Source organism: Lactuca virosa, chromosome 3, assembly GCF_052849685.1.
Source record: "Lactuca virosa cultivar CGN04683 chromosome 3, Lactuca_virosa_CGN04683_v6, whole genome shotgun sequence".
Lineage (NCBI taxonomy): Eukaryota > Viridiplantae > Streptophyta > Magnoliopsida > Asterales > Asteraceae > Lactuca > Lactuca virosa.
In genome coordinates this window covers 329725462-329741853 of record NC_136428.1, presented here as the reverse complement: position 1 = coordinate 329741853, position 16392 = coordinate 329725462, and positions in this window count along the sequence as shown.

The window sequence follows — 16392 nt, the reverse complement described above, 5'->3', positions numbered from 1 at the left end:
TATTTCGTAGATTTTTTTATGTTCTTACTGATTGTAGGGATATAGCTACTGATTATACACTTTTTTGTTATTGTGTGTTGTGTTCAATATTATTCTTCTGTATTTGATTACATACTTTTTTTCTGATTGCTTGTCTTTTACACAAATGTACAACTTATATTTCATAGTTTTTTTTCTTATTCTTCCTAATTATAGGGGATTTGACTACCGATTAAATTCTGATATGAAAAGGTCAAAACTCGACACAGCTTCTGCAGCTGTAGCTCCTCAGGTATTCCAATTTTTTATTAACTTTCTGTTTACAAACTCTTTTCTGCTTACTTTTGTGCTTAAGTTTCTGATACACATTTTTTTTCACTATAGCATCCGAGTCAGCTTTTAGTAATGGTGGTCGTGTTCTTGATAAATTTCGAAGTTCGTTGGCACATAAAAATGTTGAAGCTATAATTTGTGCAAAAGATTGGTTGTTTGGGATTTTAGGTAGTTTGTTATTTTTGTTGAAACATTTGTATAATGTTATTTAACTATTATAATATGTTTATTATTGTTTGTAGGTGATGAAGAGTTGTTTTTACAAGATCTTACACAAGATATTATGGAATTGGATAGCAAGGGAAATGATACACATGAAGCCATGGAGTGACAAGTTTGATAGAGAGACAAGTTTGAAGATATTTAGCATTATATGATGTGATTTTATGTTGTTTTTTGTCATTAAGTTCACATTTTTCGTTTTTAAATTTACTTTTTGCAAGAACTTATCGACGACATTATTATGGAAATGGTTTTTTTTGTTAAATTTTGTCGTGTTGTCGTGTTTTTCGTGTTTTTTATTTTTTCATGTTCGTGTTAATGAAAACTAACACGACATCGTGTCGTGTCGTGTTCGGGTTGGGTAAAATTAATTCGTGTCGTGTCGTGTTAGCTAAAAACACGAAACGATGACACGATTTGCCACCCCTAAAAAAATCCTCTTTGTTGTAGAAGCCCATGCTCTCTAATTCGAAAGCCTTAACCGGTGATGAATCCCCATAAACTCGTGAAGATAGGACTATCGAAATACCTCCTCCTTCAGTTTTGAACACGTCCTAACAATGTTCTGATCACGTAGAAACTTGTATTATCTTTAGTTTTTTCTTAACCGTAATCTAATTTCAAGATTACCCATCCTCATTATATGAATGTCACTTAAAGACATTAGGAACTATCTGTCTACTAAAAACAGTTACGATTGATATCTATAATTTTCACCATGAATGGAGAAGCATTATATATTTTTAAAGAATACATATATTTATACCTGATCAAATACAGCCGTCTATAGGTTAGGAAGGACATGTTCCAATGATGAGATGGAAAAGTAGGAGGCATGCTATTATCATCTTGTGCAAATTTAATATGGAAGATGTTCAATTTGATGCCTTGGGGTTTTGGTTTTTTCACCAACCATATGTTCCAAATTATCTTCGATATAAATATTAATTTAATCAATTAATTAACTCTATGGCCGGAACTAAACTTTTGGAAGCCAAAATTTATATTCCTACTTGCAAATTTAAATAATAAATTAAACACACATTTCTTTAGGTATGCATATTTTATTTACAAGGGTGTTTTGATGTTCTTTTTAGAAAGTACCCATGATTGTTATATCTTTGTCGTAACATTATGTAAGAAATGACCCTTGCACATTTGTCGTAATATTACGTCACCAATGACCGTTAGTGACGTATAACTACACAATAGTAATTAACGATTACAAGTAGACACCGAATAAATGGCAAACTTAGTGGAAAAATAAAATTAAAAAGCATAAACCCAATGTTAAAAAACGGTAATACCCTAAAAGAATAAAATCTGAATATTAAAAGCCAAAGTACCAAGCCATTATAAATCAATTATGTATTTACGGTCATAACGGTTTATTATTATTTATGGGTTAAATTATAGAAAAGAAAAAAAGTATTTTTTTTTCTTTTTGTATATATTATAACTTTATTTTTGATAATGGAAGAGATTATAATTAAGAAAATAGCAGGAACCCTCATCTTAGGAATTACGATATTGAGGCATAAACCACTTTGCAACATTTTATTGAACAATAAAACATATATATTAATAAAACAAAACTAGCAAGGAGCAAGAGGTCACAAGACATTCAAACATTCAGTTTTAGAGCCCTTACACGGATTCTTCCGGTTTATACTAGAACCTCTCCGAGCTCTGCATGTAATCTAGTTGAACGTCGAGATTTTGATGCCTCTAACCAAGTCTTTGCCGTTGAAGATGGAGTTATTTCGATGATTCAACAAAACCCAAATGAGAGCCACAAGGACCAGCATGTTCGAGATTTGAACTTGCTGATAAGAGAGTATCGTCGTCATATGTGAAAAGTTGATAGACAAAAACTAGTAGAAGTGGAGATGTTGTCCCACCGTTGATTAAATATATCTCTTTCTTCTTTGATAGTGAAGTAGTAAATGGATGATGATCTTTTAGTTTAGGGTTTTAATGTCATAGAGGACAAAGGGATGAGGTCGTACTGGCACCGATTTTCTTTAAGTTAGCTCGTGTAGATAGTCTACCAAGCCTCGTTCTCCATATCAGAATGTTAGTTATACTGAACAATTCAAATCAATATGGGTTCGATAAGATTATGGTCAAGAAATGATGCAATAATAATCTTTCTAAGAGATGATACCATATATTAGCCATCAACCTAACCAACCCAAGTTTTTTTTCGATTGTTGTGACTAGTAAAGATATTATTAAGGTCTATGTTGTATTGGCCAATTTGTATGTGCAAATGATTTATATTTCGCAAAATCCCACCACGATTTACAATAGACCTTACACGCCCGATGCTACTATGAATATTGTGAATAGATTCGATAACCCTTTTTCTCGTTTCAACATTATTCACTTTCGAATCAGCACCATTGTTGTTTAGCATTGCATGTTTGAAGGCCCTCAAGCTACCGATGTGTTGACCTCCTTTTTTCTTGCATTTGATAACATTTTCCAAGCAATCCAAGTCATATTTATGTTTGCATTGCAGCCTTCCCGAAAGAAATTCTTACAAATGATTTCGAGGTGGTTGATCACGATAAATGAGGATTTTCAAACATAGAGAACATGTAGGAACCTGGACTACGAAGGAAAACCTTATACAAGTTTAAACGACACCATACACAAGATTTTTAGCCTTCTAGTGTAACATCCATAAAAAAATCAAGCCAGTTTAAAACTTTTTCAATCATTCAAAATCATTAATTATTACAAAGTCTTTTCAAATAGTTTAGACATCAGAGTATCCCATAAATCCAAATCATAAAATGTGAGAAAGTATACGGTCACACCTTCGCCTTCTCGCGATCATCTGAAGTACCTGAAACAAAATCAACAACTGTAAGCCCAATGCTTAGTGAGTTACCCCAAAATACCAATGTCATACAAACCATAACAATATCATATAAACAACATGCATACTGAGCCATCAGCATGACCGGACCGCTCGCCGGGCCTTCGTCCTGACCAGTGCGCCCTTACCGGGTCTACAGTCAATCTGGGCCGCCCTGTGTATGTTGGCCTAGAGCACAAAGCAGGACCGCCTCAACCAAACCCCCAATCAACCAATCAACACATAAATATCATACGCTAGCTAGCATGTACAAATAGTCATACAGATCTAACATATCACTAATCATAGCATCATCCTATATACCAGGATACCGATCTAATAGATCACTAACATAACATCATCCTATAACCAGAATACAGATCTAACATATCAGTAACATAGCATCATCCTATAACCAAGATACAAATCTAACAGATCACTAACATAGCATAATCTTATAACCAGGATACAAACCATAAAGGGCCGACCTTGGTGCCTTAGACCCTGTTGATATAGTGAGAAGAACTAACATCACAAGTAGTGTTGAACTAGACTGAAAGTCTCCGACCGTTGTCTCACCGAAAATCCCGAACTATCCAAAATAACGAATACTAAGTCAATAATTGTGATATCAATCTTGATCAAGGGTCCCACATAGGGTAATTGTCCATTATTGCCTTTTCTATAATTTGTGTCAAAGCCCAATACCAAATCCATAATCCATAGTCCACATCTATAAGGCCCATTATTCGCCTAATTTCCTTAATTGGGCCCAACTCCCTACTTGGGCCTCATTTTAAGATCGATTACCCAAAACTGGCCCAAAACACATCAAATCAAAAAGTCCAGCAAGGCCCAAGTCAAAATGGTCCAAAGGTGGCCCAATCCCGAAGCCCAATTCGTCAAAAGTCCAACAGAGGGCGTACGTGGGGCGTACTCCTCTGGTACGCTGGGTATACTCCGCCTTGCATTGACCCCCATTGGGGTGGTTGACCCAATACGCTGGGCATACAAAACTTACGCGGGGCGTACACAAGTTTTACCAAAACTCTAATAATTGCACAATGGTTTAAGCACTTAAGCCTAAATTCCAGATCCATCGACCAAATGTGTCTTAGAACCATAAAGTCTCGAACTTTAAGACTTTGGACGTCCAGAAAGCTCTTAATACATGGTCTTAACCCATTAAGACCTTTCTACTACATGCATGAGACACTTTTAGCCATTGAGACATCATTTTTATCACTTAGGACCCTTTCTAGGGTCTGAAAGGACAATTTAATACGTTCAAAACACCACATGCACCAACTTGTGACTTTTAGGACAAGAAATAGTTTCATAAAGTTACCATAGCTAGATCTACATCAAAAAAGCATAAAGGTTGGAGCTTTTTACCTCCTGGAGCTTCTAGAGCACAAAGCAACCTCAGATCTACAACCTTGGCTTCCTTCTCCAACTTCTTGATGCAATACCTTCTTCTCCAACTACTCCAAACACACACTTTTAACTCACACACTCAAGAAAGGGGTTAGGGTTTGGGGAAAATGGCTCAAAGTTGTGGAGGCTGAGATGATGGAGGGTTTTAAGCTCATAAGGACGTTTATATAGAACCCAAACCCTAAATATTAGGGCTTCCGTCTGTCGTGAGTACGCCCGGTGTACACAAGTGTACGCCCAACATACTAGGGCGCGCCTAGTACGCTCAGCGTACCTTATGTACGCTTAGCGTACTCTTCTTAGTGTCAAAGTTGCAACTTTAGCCCTTAGGCTTCTAATGGCTTGATTCTTCCAACCCAAGGGACTACAAATGACAAAATAATAATAAAATAAAGGATTCAGAAATACCTACAAATCTCGGGATGTTACAACTCTCCCCCATTTGACCTAGACTTCGTCCTCGAAGTCTGCTGCGGTGAACAACTCCGGATAGTGCTCCCGCATCTCGGCCTCCGGCTCCCAAGTCTAATCGGATCCTCTCCGATGCTCCCATTGTACCTGTACCAAAGGTACCTCCTTGTTCCGTAGAACCTTCACTTTCCTGTCTAGAATGACTACTGACATCTCCATGTAATTCAGGCACTCATCGACGTGTATATCATCTAATGACACCACTACCTCTTTATCTAATATGCACTTCCGCAATTGCGAGACGTGAAAAGTGTTGTGAATCTGACTGAGCTCCTCCAGAATATTTAGTCGATATGCCACCTTGCCAACCCTGGCAATAATCCTGAATGGCTCGATGTATCGGGGACCCAATTTCCCCCTTTTCCCGAAGTGTATCACACCCTTCCAGGGTGAGACCTTCAGTAGAACCATGTCACCAACCTAAAACTCCAACTCAGATCGGCACCGGTCGGTGTAACTCTTCTGCCAACTCTGAGCAGTCTACAGACGCTGTCTGATCTGTTGTATCATCTTGGTAGTTTGCAGGAGTACCTCGGTCTGACCCATCACCCTGTGACCAACCTCGCCCCAACAGACTGGGGTACGACATCTCCGTCCATACTAACCATCGCTAGCTCTATTCACTTTATTCCCTAAACTGACTACTCAATCTTGAAAACCTGAAGTTCCCACCAGAAACAGAATCATAAATCATATGCTGTTGTGACAATTCAATGTCTCCTTTAACTCCCGAACCAACATGCACATCACTTTTAGCTAATAAGCACGAACACTCAGGCCTTTCCCGATCAGCCTCGGGTTGGAATGCCATCATGTCGGGTCCAATCAACCATCGGGTTGGAATACCCAGGGTTTGTTGGCCTACCACCTCAACTCTAGCGCTCCTCATGAGCCTCCATACCTACGACTTACCTTCGTCCCGCACCAGGTGTCTTGGCCTACCGCAACAAGTGGGACCACCTCAACCCAACCAAACACAACATGTCATCAACTAGTCAATCAGGATCAAATATTCACATAATACCGACCAACAACAATCATAATGCTCCCTGTCGCCTACTAATTTCTCATAGTATACAATCATGCAGGCGATGGCCATGAAGCAACATGCCAAATACCAGAAGAAAGATCTAATTCGGTTCTAAATTCATGACCCAAGATTCAAGGATCTACCATTGCATTTCACCCAAAATCTACTGATTCATTGCAACTTCTCATTAATCCTGGATGCAAAGAATTTTCTCCCCGCCATTGAGACCACCAGTCCCACACGTGATCCAACCATATGATGTACCAATACCTTAATAACGCTCGACTCTCTGCTATGCCATTTCAAACTCTGCTCCGATGAACAAGATGATCAACCAAAAATTCCCGCATTACATCCACTCCTATCGGCTCAGGCGTACCCCCACCGGAACAACCACTCAGGCCATCATAAAGAGTTCCTATGACTTGCAACCTCATAAGCACTTTCCAATCTTGAAATCAAAGTACCAACATCAGTTTGCGTACAACCAGAAAGATAATGCAGGTATCCCACAGAGTCTTCCTGATACCTGACTGATACTCCCCACCAACGCGTCAAGACTGAGAGTACCATAAATAGAAGAATGAATAATCATGTCCATTAGGTCCTCAGCCTATGTCTGGAATACCCCTACCAGGTCCTCATCATAGGTCTGGATTGCCTCCGAGCCCACAACATGAGTCTGGAATGCCATCCCCAACCCTCATTCCATTACTGGAATGCTCTCGATCTCATGCTGACCTTGTCGGCATTACCTCGCTTACCCAACACCCCGGACCTAAAGATACTCACCTCCTTCCATTTCCCTGAAGGGGCCCAACCAATGTTCCTCACAACACTGAACAAGCACCATAATACTGAAATCCTACCATGCACGATTTCCTTATAGAACAAGTTACTGCCCAAGAGTTTTCAGGCTCTCCTACATGACCATCGACCGTCCCTAAGGACACTCTATAGGTGATAACTGTTGGATAAGGTGTCTAAGTTCATAACTATTTCTGGTATGTACTTGACCCGACCCGGCATGGTCCATTTGGGTTGCATGGCATCATGCATTTGGATAAACTAAAATGAGAGAAATAACACTTATGGTTTACTAATATATTATAAGTTCTAATATATTAATAGTATTATTTAATTAGTTTGATCAAGAATTAATTTATAATTAATTAAGTGATCAAAAGATAAGTAATTAAATATATGGGTAGATTATGTAAATCTTCCATATATTATATAGTGGGCTAAGAGGCTCCATGGATTATCAAGTTGGGTTCCACCCATAGGATGCTCCATGGATGCTCCATGGGAGTTACAAACCCATGGGTCATGGAAATGAAGAGTCATGACACATTAGGGTTTACATGGTGTAACCCTAGATGTGTCAACACTATATAAGAAACCCATTCTCCACCAAAATCGGCGACACTAAAAAAACAAGAGGGCTAGAGCCGATTTTGCAAGTGTAAGATTCTCTCAAAGTTTACTCCTTTGCATTTGGTGTTGTGTGAAGCATTTGAGGCATCAAACTTGGGGTGCTAGGCTCACAAGGTTTCAAGGATCATAATCAACAACAAGGTAAGTTATTCTATCTTTCATTCAAGTTAAAAATGTTCCCCATGTATGCTAGATAGGAATATAACCTTGGAATTCAACTTTGCATGATTATTAGACAAACATAGATCCAAGGTTATTAGGGTTGCATGTACACTTAGGAAGTGTTAGAATGCTCAAAACCCATCAGTGGTATCAGAGCCAGGTTTGTTTGTTGTTTTTTGTGTGCAAACAGCTTGAAAAAAAATCGTTTTTCTGTTTTCTGCTCGTATGAAAGTTTGCACATTTGTTGCTGGAAATGGACTAGAAACATTACCCTAAACTGTTTTGATGTTTTAAAGCTTGTTTTAGATGGTGTAATGTTTATGCTAATCCATTTACAATGGCAATTATTAAAATTACAAGTTTTTTTAAGTGTAATTTTTTGATTCTTGAAAGTGTTCATATTCATGTTCTTGAACTTATGAAGATTAGATGATCATAGGGATTGTTTGTAACCTTCATGGTAGTTTAATTCATGATCATAATGTGTTTTAATGGAGTCCATAACTTGTCCTCAAGTTATGGAAAACCAAAAGTCTCACTTTTATTAAAGCCATTAAAAGAACACAAGAGTTATAAAAATGAAGAGTCTTCATTTTTATTACTCAATTAATTCATAAGTTATAAGAAATGAAAAGTTTTGGAAGTTTACAAAACTTGCCCTCAAGTTTTGGAACATGTAAAGTCTTGATTAAAACTTTAGTTCCAACCCTTAGAATTTTAAAAGTTAAAATTCAACCCTTATACTTTATAATATTATAAGTTACTAATATATATATGTATAACGTCAAGTCGTCTTACCGCTAGTACGCCTCATTCACGAAGCCGGTCTATAAGGGGGGTATAAGGTTGTTGCCTATAAAATGGCAACTTAATGGGTGTCCACTCTCACCCACCGCTTCCTTGATCGGTGGAGGGTCGTTAGCCGAACGGGTAGGACAAGGACTTATAAATTCTCATTAAAAGTATGATGAATATTATAAAGTAACTAAATGCTTTTATTAAACTCCCAATCTTAGTTACTTTAGGAAAATGTGAATAAGGTGCTAATCAATGAAATTACACTTTACACTTTGTTTAAGTCGTTAGTGGAGCTCGTGTGGTTAACCGGCACACTAACTTGGACTTAACAAGGAAGGTAAAGGGTGACTTAAAGTTTATTATAGGTCGGTGGAGCTCGTGTGGTTAACCGACACATCGATTGAGTAATAAACATTAAGTGTACCAAGTGATTTGCATGGTTACTTCACACCTCGTTTTGTGATCCTCGGTATCCCAGTTACAAAACTTGGAGGGCACACTCGAGATTGAAACATGCCTTTGAAAAGTTCATTGAATCTCAAAAGAATCTAGGAATTTCTAAGAACCAATTAAAAACCTAATATCTATATTTCGTTTTACATGGTGGAAATTGGTGAATCGTCATTCACCTACCTTTCAAATATGTTATAGCTCGGATTACGGCATACCTCTTCTAAGTTATAATATATTGTGATTGGATCCTAGCCTTAATATTACATTTGGGTGTTTTATTAAGGACTCTCTTAATATCTAAACTAATCTTGTTCTCTTCTTTCAGATGTCTTCAAACAATGCTGCTTCTGGCTCTAATCCTAATGGCTCCTTTACCCTTATGAACTTGTGTGGGAAAGTCACTTTTGATGGATCCAACTTCAATGAATGGATCAGAAACATCAGGATGATTACCCGCTACGAGGACAAAGAATATGTCCTTGACAAGGAGCTTAAGGAGATTGATGAGACCACTGCAACTCCCCAAGAGATCGCTAACTTCCGGGCACATGAAAGGGATGCTACAAAAGTGGCATGCATCATGTTGGCCACCATGACAGCGGAACTCCAAAAGTCCTATGAGGACTTCTACACTTTTGAAATGCACCAAGATCTGATGGAAAGATACCATCAAAGTGCACGACAAGAGAGGTATGAAATCATATGCTCTATCATAACAACCATGATGAAGGACTGGGAATCCGTCACGAGCCACATGCAGAAAATGCAAAGGTATGTGGATCGGTTGCTGAAGCTTAATGTGAACTTCCCTGAGGAGCTTGCAATAGATATCATTTTGCACTCCTTACCATTGTGCTATGATCAATTCCGCATGACATATCACATGAATAAGGAAGAGGTCACACTCAGCAAACTTCAGGGACTCCTCAAGACCGCAGAAACAGGTCTTAAGGGTAAGTCGGTTGTTAACACTCCTACTCCAAACTCCGCCCCGGTTTTGGCAATCGGGAAAGATAGAGGGAAGAAGAGGAAGAGCTCTTCAAAGGGTACCAAGGCTAGGACCCTTGATGGCTCTTCTTCAAGTGGAACCAAGACAGGTTTTGTCACTCCTTCTTCTGACCCTAAAGAGGCTGAATGCTTCTATTTCCATGAAAAGTCACATTGGAAGCGGAACTGCCCAAAGTACCAGCAAGATGTGAAGGATGGGAAAGTTAAACCCAACCATGCAGGTATTTACACTATCTTATCTAATAACTCACCCCATTCTAACTCTTGGGTCCTTGATACCGGTTGTGGTATTCATATTTGTTCTGATTTGCAGGGACTAAGAAGAAGTGAGAATGTGGAGCATGGAAGAATAAACTTAATCATGGGGAATAGGAAAGCTTTACCTGTCACCAAGATTGGAGTTTATACTTTATCGCTAAGTAGTGGGTTTAGTTTAGATTTGAATAAATGTTGTTATTCGCCAGAAATGGCAAGAAATATTATTTCCTTTCATGCATTGTATAAACAAGGTTTCACCTTTTCATTTGATAATGAAGTTGGTTCGATTAATGCTTTCTTTAATAATGTTCTTTATTTTAAAGCATTTCCTTGTGATGGTGTGTGTGAAACTGTATCTGTGGTTGATAACCTAGGAAATAATGTATTGTGTATTGATTCTGTTAATGATAATAACTTGGATAAAGCATCATTATGGCATTGTCGTCTTGGACATATAAGCAAGAAACGCATAGGCCAACTCCAAAAGGATGGAGTATTGGAGTCATTTGACCTAAAGTCAGATGATAGTTGCGAATCATGCTTACTTGGAAAAATGACAAAGTCACCCTTCACAGGTTCTTGTGAGAGGCGTGAAGGTTTGTTGGATCTTATACACACGGATGTGTGTGGGCCCTTCAAACATGCCACAAGGGATGCTAATCGTTATTATTTGACTTTTACTGATGATTATAGTAGATATGGATATGTCTACTTAATCAAGCATAAGTCAGAGACTTTTGAGAGATTTAAAGAGTTTAAACAGGAAGTCGAGAATCAATTGGGCAGGAACATTAAGATGCTTCGATCCGATCGAGGTGGTGAGTATCTTAGTTCAGAGTTCCTCGACTATCTTAGGGAATGTGGGATTGTCTCACAATTGACACCTCCCAGGACACTGCAGTTGAATGGTGTAGCTGAGAGGCGTAATCGAACCTTGTTGGATATGGTTCGTTCCATGATTAGTCGAGCTTCGCTACCAATCTCATTTTGGGGGTATGCCTTAGAGACTGCCGCCCATATCCTTAATCTAGTTCCCACAAAGAAAGTTGCCAAAACTCCTCATGAGATGTGGACTGGTAAAGTACCCAAACTAGACCACATTAAGATTTGGGGTTGCGAGGCTTTTGTGAGACGCGAGACTCATGATAAGCTCGAACCTCGAAGTGAGAGGTGTATTTTCATCGGCTACCCACAGAAATCCTTTGGTTACCTCTTCTACAGACCTAGTGAGAATGTGGTCTTTGTAGCTAGGAGGGCGTTCTTTCGAGAGAGAGAGAGTTCATAAGCCAAGGAGACAGTGGGAGGCAAGTTGACCTTGAAGAAATTCAAGAGTCAAGTGGTGAAGGAACTTCAAACCCTAGCACTCAACTTGAGGAGGAAACTCCTGTTGAGCCAATTGACAAGTCTGTACCTCTGAGGCGTTCCATAAGGGTTAGGAATGCACCTGAGCATTACTATGGATTCCATATTACTGCGGAAGGTGATACACTTATCAGTGATGAGACACTGATAGGTCTGGATGAACCTAACAGTTACGTGGAAGCCATGGCAGGCCCTGAGTCAGCCAAGTGGAAAGAGGCAATGGACAGCGAGATACAGTCCATGTATGACAATCAAGTTTGGAACTTGGTTGAGAATGTACCAGGTCGTAAGACTGTAGGGTGCAAATGGATCTTCAAGAAGAAGACCGACATAGATGGTAATGTACACACTTATAAGGCACGACTGGTTGCAAAGGGTTTCTCACAAACTCCGGGAGTTGATTATGATGAGACCTTTTCTCCAGTGGCCAAGATTAAGTCTATTAGGGTTCTGTTAGCCATAGCTGCATTTCATGACTATGAAATATGGCAAATGGATGTCAAAACCGCTTTCCTTAATGGAAAGTTGGCTGAGGATGTTTACATGAGTCAGCCAGAGGGTTTTGTCAATACAGAGTACCCTAATAGAGTGTGTAAGCTTGAGAAATCCATTTATGGGTTAAAGCAAGCACCTCGCAGATGGAATCTTTGCTTTGATGAGAAAGTCAAAGAATTTGGCTTTTCTAGGAGTGAAGATGAATCTTGTGTATATGTCAAGGCTAGTGGGAGTATAGTTAGATTTTTGGTATTGTATGTGGATGACATACTACTCATAGGAAATGACATCCCAACTATGCAGGAAGTTAAGTCTTGGCTTGGGAAGTGTTTCTCTATGAAGGACCTAGGAGAAGCTGCCTATATTCTAGGGATAAGGATCTTGAGAGACCGGAGTAAAAGACTAATTGGACTTAGTCAGAGTACCTACTTGGATAAGGTGCTGAAGAGATTTGGCATGCAGGACTCCAAGAAAGGAGAGTTACCCATCCAGAGTAACGCCAAATTGAGTAAGACACAAAGCCCTAGTATTGAGGCTGAGATAGCAGAAATGAGTCGAATACCTTATGCTTCGGCTGTAGGATCGATCATGTATGCTATGACGTGTACTCGACCTGATGTAGCCTTTGCTTTGAGCATGGTTAGCAGGTATCAGAGGAACCCTGGCAAGGCACACTGGACTGCGGTAAAGAATATCCTCAAGTACCTTCGGAGGACTAAGGACTGGGTCCTTACCCTCGGTGGGACTGAAGACTTGAGAGTTGTAGGGTATAGTGATGCTAGCTTTCAGACTGATAGGGATGATTTCTGCTCTCAGTCAGGCTGGGTCTTTACGTTAAACGGAGGAGCAATTTCTTGGAAGAGTTCCAAGCAAGAGACAGTGGCTGATTCAACTTGCGAATCAGAGTATATAGCAGCTAGCGAGGCAGCAAAAGAGGCGATATGGCTGAAGAACTTCATTGGAGACCTTGGAGTTGTACCAGCTATTAAAGAGCCAATGGAAATTTTCTGTGATAGTGAAAGTGCAGTTGCCTTAGCCAAGGAACCAAGGGATCACGGGAGATCCAGACACATCGACAGAAAATACCATTTCATCAGACATCGAATAGAAGAAGGACTCCTCGTGGCAAAGAGGGTATCATCGGATGAGAATCCAGCAGATCCCCTCACGAAAGGACTGACTCGGGTTAAGCATCTCCAGCATGCTCGGAGCATAGGGCTGAAGGATGATATTAGATTTAGTTGTTAGATAACCTTGAAATTTGTAAAGTGTAATTGACATTAGATGATGAATAAAAGGTGTTTTATTTATGAGTAAAGTGTTGCTATCTCTTGTCGATCGTTTACTATATTTCTTTTGCATGTTTTGACTTCCAGAATAATTATGTTTGGTATATCATATTATTCGAACCTCCACAGTCGGTCATATGTCGGAAGTAGGTATGAATCAAGACTGTCATGATTGGTTGCAGAGGTCTAAGTTGTTGGACATGGCTACAACACTCATGAGTGCTCATAAGTTCTGAGCATTGGACTCAACCCACGCTCACTGGAATCACTTCATGGAATTTATCTCGAGTGATCGTGAGACGGTAATATCATATAAGTCTTCAAACCTAGATATATGATTTGTTACTTATGAGTTGGTTATGCATTGATTGTACAAAAACGCATTGGTAACTCGATGTTATAAAACATGCTCTTGTGTATAATTCAATGAGTAGTAGAACAAACATATGAGTCGAAGTTTATCTATTCCTTCTTGGATTAGAAGCTGATATCTGGGCCCCTCGATGATTTTGTTTTGACCTATGTGCCGGGCCCGGTCAGAACTAAGTTGATGTGTTAAATTGAGTTCTATGTCAAACAAATCGAAAATCGGGAAACAAACTGCTGGACACAAAGTTAGACACTGTTCCATGTATTTGTCCGACTGATATCTAGAACAGAGGATTATATGATCACTTATCTGAAATGGCGTATCATCATCTTCTCAGTTCCGAGAAACCTTGAAAAGAGCTACGATTGCTGATCGGTTCCTCAAGTCATACTTGCAGTTATAGTTATTAGACTTATCCAAGTGGGAGACTGTTGGATAAGGTGTCTAAGTCCATAACTATTTCTGGTATGTACTTGACCCGGCCCGGCATGGTCCATTTGGGTTGCATGGCATCATGCATTTGGATAAACTAAAATGAGAGAAATAACACTTATGGTTTATTAATATATTATAAGTTCTAATATATTAATAGTATTATTTAATTAGTTTGATCAAGAATTAATTTAGAATTAATTAAGTGATCAAAAGATAACTAATTAAATATATGGGTAGATTATGTAAATCTTCCATATATTATATAGTGGGCTAAGAGGCTCCATGGATTATCAAGTTGGGTTCCACCCATAGGATGCTCCATGGATGCTCCATGGGAGTTACAAACCCATGGGTCATGGAAATGAAGAGTCATGACACATTAGGGATTACATGGTGTAACCCTAGATGTGTCAACACTATATAAGAAACTCATTCTCCACCAAAATCTGCGACACTAAAAAAACAAGAGGGCTAGAGCCGATTTTGCAAGTGTAAGATTCTCTTAAAGTTTACTCCTTTGCATTTGGTGTTGTGTGAAGCATTTGAGGCGTCACACTTGGGGTGCTAGGCTTACAAGGTTTCAAGGATCATAATCAACAACAAGGTAAGTTATTCTATCTTTCATTCAAGTTAAAAATGTTCCCCATGTATGCTAGATAGGAATATAACCTTGGAATTCAACTTTGCATGATTATTAGACAAACATAGATCCAAGGTTATTAGGGTTGCATGTACACTTAGGAAGTGTTAGAATGCTCAAAACCCATCAATAACCAGCAAGCACAGATAACATATGGTTCCATAAGTGATTATCACAAAGTAGCATGCTCAATACCCGAACGTATATATAACAGAATACAAACAGAGTCTTCAGCATGACTGGACTGCCTCAGTGGGCCTTCAGCCTATCTGGACCAATCTCAGAACCTTTAGCATGTCTGGACCGCCTCTCCGGGCCTTCAGCTTATCTGGACCATTCTCCGAGCCTTCGGCCTGATTGGTACGCCATGTTGGCCTTCAGTCTATCTGGGCCGCCTTAGGTTTGTTGAGCAAAACCCTGGACCCATCCTGGTGCCCTCTTCCCATATAGCTAGCTCTCCCCCATTTGGGGTTTCGAACTCTTGATCGAATCTGTAGACTATAATCTCGACTTAACCATGCATACAAACCGATCCAACCCTAATGCTACCTTGAGCACTTACAAATACACTCGAAAAATCACCTTTATGCACGTACTTGGGGAAACCCTTGACCTCATGATTGTTCGCCACAAATCCCCATACTTGATTGGGACTTAATAGATCCTACTAATACAAAACTAGTTCAAGAAGGATTCCAAAGTTATCCCGAAGGTTGCAAAAACCCGAGTTTGATACGAATCAGGATTCCACTCCACCATCGAGGGTAACATACCCCAAAGACTAAGGAACATAACACACTACACAGGGGGATTGGCGACGCATTCCTGACGTCTCAATTGTCGCCTCTCGAACCATTCGGAGAATTTCCGCTGAAGATGACTCAACGACTAATGGTCTAGAACACCCTAATACCTAGACTAGGGAACCACAAGTCCACACGTAGTTGAACATTCCCGCTCTTGGAAAGGTCCACCAACCAGCACCTGCCCAATAACTCTGAAAACAGCAGTCTGGCCAGTAACTGACAAGACCTTCAACGGCTGACGCTCAACCCGAGAATTCCCAATTCTCCCCTACTTAGAACACTAACCACTACCTACTGATGATGAAACCAAAACTTAACCTAACCGTCCCAACTGGGTATTACCCTACTTTACATTGGAAAGGGAAGACCTACGCAAGATAATCCTCCAGGTACGGAGCAACCGAACTTCAATAGAAATCTAAATCCGAGCTTAAGACCTCTGAAACTCCAAATTGTCACTACTTATAGAGCATAAAATACTACCAATTTTAGATCAAGACATACCTTCCTTTCTTGCAACCCAAATGCAATCCATTGCCTA